Raw genomic sequence first — 7,372 nt, 5'->3', positions numbered from 1 at the left:
TCCTGCTGATCCATTAATTACAATAACAAGAAATAACCCCATACTGATGTCATCCAAACTTTTACTTCCTGGAGCGAACGAATAGGTCAGGCCAACTGCTGTGTTCACCCAGATGCGTCAGGTCTCCATTTTGGAGAAGGGGGGGAAAAAAAAAATCATGGCTCTTATACTTCAAGAAAGCATTCATGTTTACAGAGGCACTCACTCTAAAGGTTTTATAAGTTAAATAAAAATAAAATGTGTGTCAGACACTGCTACTACCAAAACAAAGCTACTGGAATTGGAAAAAAATTAAGCCATTGCTTGTGTAAGAGCTATGAATGTCTGTCAGTTCATATACATAAAGAAAAGCCATGTTTTAAAGGCACATGTAGTAAGATGCAGGGTATGGAGCAGCCAGTGTTTCTAGCACGTGCAACCTGAGGAGTTGGGGTTGGCAAGTTTCTGACATCTATGGGGATATGGAGGCACCTCTGGGCGACATGGACCTTGGTGTAGAGGAGGTGTTTCCCTTGCTGTATTCAGAGTGCTACAGGATGGAACAGAACACAGGGAAGAAAAAACCACCCCGTGCAGCTCCCACCTCTCTGGGCTCAGAGAACAGTTCTGCTCTTCCCTTTTACCAGGCCTGGCAGTCAATATCCAGTGTTCTCCATTGTCTCAAGGAATCAGATAAAGCTGTGTGCAACAGCATAGTTTGGAAAGTTCTATGCTTGGAATATCCAATGAAAAGGGATCTCTGAGGTAGATAAATGAGAGCCCGACGGGAAGAACCTAGGTTAACTACAGAAATAACCTATGAAAAGGCTGTGGTGACAACACAGCCAATGCCCAAACCAACTGTATTCCCCAGGGACTTTCTACCCCTGTGTTTCCTGCACTGTCTCAGCTCCTGTCCATGCTATTTAGTCCAAACAGGACCTCCATTTCAAGTGTATTCTGTCATTTTAGCAATTGGTGTCAAGAGTTATCTTGGGTTAAGGCTTAAAAGACCTAACTATATGGGGCCGGCAGGTGGCATAGTGGTTGAGGTGCTGGACTCCCACACGGCCAACTGGGGTTCAAGCTTTGATCTGATGGTTTGATTTCTTACTTTCTCGTATTTTTTTTTCTTTTTTTTAAAGATGATGATGATAAAAGTATTTTAAGAGCTGAGTGTGACTTCAGATTCAGGTGACATCCCTGGATGGGTGTTGATGAGGGTGGGCTACCATATACTCCCCATCATACAGGAGAACACCTGATCTGATCTCATTGTCACGATTCCTCAAGTGTGAGAAGCAGAACCCTTCTCATGGAGGGTCCCAAACTGAGCCTAGGTCAGGTATTAAGATCGACCATCAACAGAACACCTAGATCTTACTTTTTATATCCAAATAGATCCCAAATACTGCCTGAGAAGACTGCTTTTGTCTGTAGCCTAACAGAAACAAGGTTTTATTATCAATTATATGAATTATTTACATATGAACTTAAATAACTGCATTCAATAAAGACATTCCATGACCCAGAACTACTGGGTCATTGTTAAAGTCATGTTGTATTTTTCTATGCAAAATGCATCATGACTTTTCTGAAAACCCCTCAGGGTTTTTCTACTTTTGCAACTTAAAAAAAAAAAAGTGGCCAGCAGATGGCATAGTGGTTATGTCACTGGACTCCCACGTAGTCAGCCACAGTTCGAGCCCCAGACCTGGCAGGTTAAAATTCACACCGGGCATGTGTACATGTGTGCCCAAAATCCCAAGAGGAGAATGCAGGAGAAGGGACTGCATTGTGGCCATCCCCATGGGGGAAGGGGTGATTTCTCTTTCTGTCTCTCTGTCAAGCGCATGCACCCTATAGCAAAAACCTCTCTTTTTAAAAACAAACAAACAGAAACAAACAAACAAAAAAATCAAATAAAAAAGCCTAAGCATGATGGCCAGCCTCTGACAAGTTCTACCAGGGGTGACTTCAAAGCATTGGGGGAAATGCTGTTTTGTGCAAGGTTACTAGCAGGCCAGGTGGGGCAGCAGGTGTTTGTTGGATACAATGCAGGAGGCAGAGCCAGTGCTGGGTCATGTGGTGATGACTGAGCACACGAGGACTTCTTCAGACACTCCAGGAAAGCCATGGTGCTTCCCTCTGACTTAACCTAACCATTAACAACGATGGTGGGTATTGTTTTCCTACCATTGATTATGGATGGAATGTTTCTTCTAGGCCAATAACAATCTTGGGGGAGGGGAGGTGTGGAATAGACAAACTGCTTTAGCTCTTGGTGGGGGGAGTCTTCTCCACTCTCCACAAGGAACTTTCAGGAGCCAGCTTCACATGGCTCTGTGGGTGGGGTTCCCGGTTTGCTTCATCCCCTGGTCTACCTAAATGGGAGACCTGGAATGCAGCACCTTTTACAGTTTTGATTCAGATGCCAGTCCGCATTCTCTGGTGGTGCCAGCCTATGCTCACTGTCCATGCAGGGTAGAATCCTACAGACTATTCTCAATGGGTCTATTCACTGTCTGGATGGATGTCCTTTTATACTTAAAATCTAGCCATTCAGTCTTGAGGGTGCCTTTCAGGTTTCCCTTACACAGGCTGAGATAAACAGTGGCTTGATTTCAATATGAAGAAACAATGAAACAGCCCATTATACACAGAAAATTAAATCCAGCCTTGGCTGTAAACAGAGGGTGGATTCTGCACTAACATATCATTAATTATTAATTCTCCTGTTATGTCCCAATCTGGACTAAGTGGCCTAGTCCCCGAGGAAAACGTATTCTCATTGATGAGAGAAGACCGAAATATTTATAATGGTTACTAATTTGACTAGAATCAGTTCCAAAATGAGGACAAGTGACTATTTCAATGGTGAGTTTATTTACAAGGCATTTCCTCTGATGAAATGGGGAGACTGATTTAGAAACCACAAGCCCTTCTCTTATAATGAAAATCACTCCTGCTACTAAGCACTCCATGGAGAAATACTTACCTCCCTTCTTTCCTTTAGATTTTGAATGTTTTAGGCAGAGTTTAAAAACTGAGCTGGCATACCCTCCACTACCTGTAACCATGCTAAATGGTTCCGATACTGTACCTGAGCATGTACAGTGATCTTGTCAAATAAAATGTTCTTCCAAGCTAACTCTGCTGTATATTTATGCATTTAATATCACAGCTTACTGCAAAGTGCACAAATCATTTTAACAGAGTGTAAATTTAACTACCATGAAGGCATTTTATACTCTGCTTAACTTCACTAAGGGGCCCATATTTTTTGGAGCAGATAAATCATGATTCCATATAACTCTACTTAAGGGAACAGCAGTCAAAACTTCTAGACAGAAATACACCCGGTCTCCTTGGATTAGAGGGTAAACAAATGCAGCTACATCCTCAACCACAAGGTCTTCTGTCACTGGTACCTCTTATCAAGCAGGAAGCAGCCAGCAGCATACCTGGGCCAGGGCAGGTAGGTTTTCAGGAAAGTACCTCTTCCCTGGTCAGTGTCCTCTTGCCATTCTGGAGTGAGGGGGACTGACCACTGCTAACTGGAGAACACCCCTATTACAGTAAGGGGCTTACATCTGTGCCGTTTGATTGCCATCATTAGGAACATGATCCACTCTGGATCTTTGCTAAAATGAACTCGATGTCCCAAGCCAAAAGGTCTCCAGATGCACTCAAGAAATTAAGAAACAGGGGTAAAAATGACAGAAGTAGTAGTACATACCCATAGCAGCTGAGGTCATAAATTATTTATTGAATGAGGGAACCTTAGCCATGGCCCATCTGGAAAGGCCAGACTTAGGTCTCAAGCTGTGCCCCAAAGGTCAACCAGGGCAGCTACACTGGCCTGAGAAGCTCACAGCTGTACCCTCTTAAGTCGGGAGGCACAAGAGCACACTTCCTGTGTTCGGAGCATGCAGGAACAGGCATGTGGCACCCACACATTAGGAACACGCAATACTGCCTTCTCTCAGCCCATACCCAGACACAGTATATACGATACACGGAATCACGGACAGGATTACTTAGCGAAAACAAAAAGAAAAATCGAGCATTTTCTTACTTTCTGGCTCAAAGAAAGATGGAGATGTTAAAAAGACACAAGGCAAAGTAGTCAGCTTGATGGGGCACCCATTGGCCAACTCAAATACTGAGCATCAACATAAGCATAGTAACAGGACATGACCCACTGAATAATATAGGAACCTAGGTGTTCTGATGGGTAAAAATATACAAAGGGAGAAAAAGAAGTCAAGAGATAAATTTAGAAGACATGATGAAATTGGAAAATCACCTTTTGGCAACCATCATAATAATTGAGAATTATCAACGGGTGTTGAGATCAGTGTGTGAAAAAGCTTAAGAATTAACAGGATATTTATTTATATAGTCTCAATGTAGCTCCCCAGGACATACTCAGATAAAAGGAAAAAGGGAGAGATGGGCATAAGTGACCATGGTAATTATGCTCAAGTTTTAGACTTGAGATTGATGCTTCTTCTCCCATAAGACCCAACTATTGCCATGTGATTTAATTACTCTTAAAAGTGAAAGTTCTGGGACCAGCAGATGGTCTAATAGTTATGTTGCAGGACTCCCACATGGTTGACCATGGTAGGAGTACTGGACCAGGTAGCTTAAAACTCATGCTGGGTACATGTGTGTGTGCGTGCATGCCTAAAATCCTAGGAGGAGAATGGAGGAAAAGGGATTGTGGCATGGTCCTCCCCCCGGGCAGTGAATTCTCACTTTCTGTCTGTCTTTGTCTTTCTGGTGGGTGCACACACCCTATAGCAAAAATCTCGCCCACACACACAAAAAAAAAAACCCCCCCCAAAAAAAAAAAAAAAAAAAAAAAAAAAAAGTGCTAAAAACAAAGAAGAGTCACAGCATGTCAGTCAGGGGCTTTGTGAAGGAGGCATGGGGGTCAGAGAGCAAGAGCCGTGTTCTGTGCCCCATCCTACCCCCGTCCGTTTAGTGATGAGCTAAAACACAGGCAACACAGAGCCTACCCCCCGCAAGTGGCTCCCCCTGTACTGCTGACAGTTTGGAAGTCAGTGGCCTCAAATTACTGCTCTGAGAAAGGCCTAAAAGATCACCAACAAGGACTCTCCTCACTGGCTTCCTTCTGCCTCAGCTGGGGCTGCTTCAAGGAACTGGCCACTAAGTACTCACCCTCCACTCAGACTCTTGAAATACCCACGCTTCAGGCCAGCCAAGTCAAGGCTACCCCCGGGGCAGGCTCTGTACACTGGCTGCACACCAGACAATTCCACAAAGCCACTTTTGGTAGCGTCCCCAAACCAGCCAGAACCAGCCCAGTATCAAGTCTGAGGCCCAGTGCAATAAACTGACCCAAAGGTCACAAAACTCAGCATGGCCTCCCTGGAGGCCCAAGGTCAGGGCCTGGATGCGCTGCAGTTGAGCAGGCCATCCTCCTCCCCTGGGCTGTGTGTCTCAGCACATTGGCTCTGGATGTGCCCTCTACAAATCCTATTCCACAGTCACTTAAACGCAGCCCTTCTGGTCACTCTCTGGAGAACAGCAAAAACTGTCAGTGGCTTCCCCAAATAAACTTCTAGAACTAACCTTGACTTTCCATTATAATTGATCCTCATAAAAGTTTAATGTACTCCTTGCTTCAGGTAACATCTTCAGCTAATTTTGACTCTTCCCCATGACCAGACTGTGGTGGGTACAAGTCATATTTGCAAATTCTATATCCATGATAAAATTCTTCAGCTTTTTTCAAAGGACACACGCCTACTAAGCTTTAGGCATTACCTTCTTCTCAAGGAAATTTGGCTCAGTAGCTCCCAGCCCAGGAAAGGGCTCTCCGAAGCTCATAGATCAAGAGAGGAAGATTCAGGTGTCCCCTCTCTCTGAGCTACCTCTGAGCCAGCTGGGGGTCTCCACCAGACTATACGGAGGGCAGGAGTATCCCCAGCTCACTTCTGCCTCCCAGTGGCTGGTGTGAACACCCGTTGGACTACATAAAGTTAGACTAATATTTCACCTTAGGATTGATTGTAAGATTGCATCTGACACCAAAAACACACATAACAAGACCCCAGGGCCATTCTCAACATACTTGCCAAAGCCAGAAGAGACAGCCAAGTTACTCAAAAAAAAAAGCTGTTCTGATTTGAATTCTGGATAAAAAGGAGTCTCCTCGACATATTGGAGAGAGAGACTCATCAGTTAGGACATCAGAGGCCTATCCCACAGGCACTGCCATGAGATCTCAGGGTCCCCTAGGAGGGAGGTACCCAACGCCAAGCAGCTGTCACATGCGCAAGTTCCTCATCCTGGAAACCAGTATTTGAGTGAGGACACAACTTGCTGAGACTCAGTTTCTTAGAGGAAAAGAGACTACATGACAACTAAACCTGACCCAAATGCCACAGGATGGAAGATGACACTGCATTCAAGGTCCTCAGTCCACCACCCTGCTCTGAGCAAGAACCCAGGCGTGGCTGGCTGCTGCTCCTAAGTGTATTTACTCTCAGCAGCTTGTGAACACGTGCTGGCCCACGGTACAGAGGCCACCTCCAGGGGGCACCAAGAGCAACAGAGGAAGAAGGTAAGGTACAGAAGGCTGGTCCACCATCCCTCTATTCCCAGCCCACGGCAGCCACGTAGACAGTCTGACTCAGAGGGAGGGGCTCCGGAGGGGGGCCTCCTAGGTGGAGTCTCTACCGTCCAGTGGCTATCCACCCCTCCCTGCCCTACCACTCCCTTCCTCTCTGGGAAGGGAGGACACGGGGAAGCAGTACCATGGAAGTCCCCTCCAGAGCCCTGAGGCCTGCGATTCTCAGTCTCCAGAGTCCTGGATAATGGCCCCAGTCAAAATAGGAATTTCTCAGGCCAGCAGTGCTCAGATGTGCCTAGGACCTCCTCCAGGCCAGCGGGAGGTGGTCTGACGGCCCAGGGCAGCAGGTGTTGACCCCTGTCTATTATCTTACCACCTCCTCCTTTCCTTCAGCCTTGCCTTCCTGATTGACCGGTGCTCTTCCCACCAAGGTGCCTTGTGGTCCCCAAAAAGCATTTCTCCACTGTCGCCCCACATCTGCCCCAGAGGTGCTGACTTCACCACCTGTTACTGCCGGTGCGTGTCACACAGCCATGAGTCCTGCCTTCGCCACGTCAGCAAATCTTTGCCAAAGTGTGCTTGCCCTTGAACATTCCCCCAGGCTCTATGCAAACAAAGCCCTCTCCTTAGCAACAGCTCACTGGGCAAAATCCAAAGACGACCCAGCCTGGAGCGGCTCCAGCATCCTAGGCCTTGGCTCCTGACCACGGGGACTGAGACAGAAATCACCTTCAACCCTCCCGTCACCACCCATCTCCAAAGCTGTGACACCAATACATCAGCCGG

The 7,372-nt window shown here is 46.2% G+C and overlaps 1 protein-coding gene across 3 annotated transcripts in view; it reads right to left on the bottom strand.

Moving 5' to 3' along the window:
* Window positions 1-7,372, bottom strand: part of CTBP2 (C-terminal binding protein 2) — a 204,786-nt gene that overhangs the window by 114,912 nt on the left and 82,502 nt on the right. The window lies entirely within an intron of this gene.

Source organism: Tupaia chinensis, unplaced genomic scaffold (assembly GCF_000334495.1).
Source record: "Tupaia chinensis unplaced genomic scaffold, TupChi_1.0 Scaffold000113_1, whole genome shotgun sequence".
Lineage (NCBI taxonomy): Eukaryota > Metazoa > Chordata > Mammalia > Scandentia > Tupaiidae > Tupaia > Tupaia belangeri.
The sequence above is the reverse complement of the archived record's forward strand: the minus strand, read 5'-3'. Positions and strand labels throughout refer to the sequence as shown.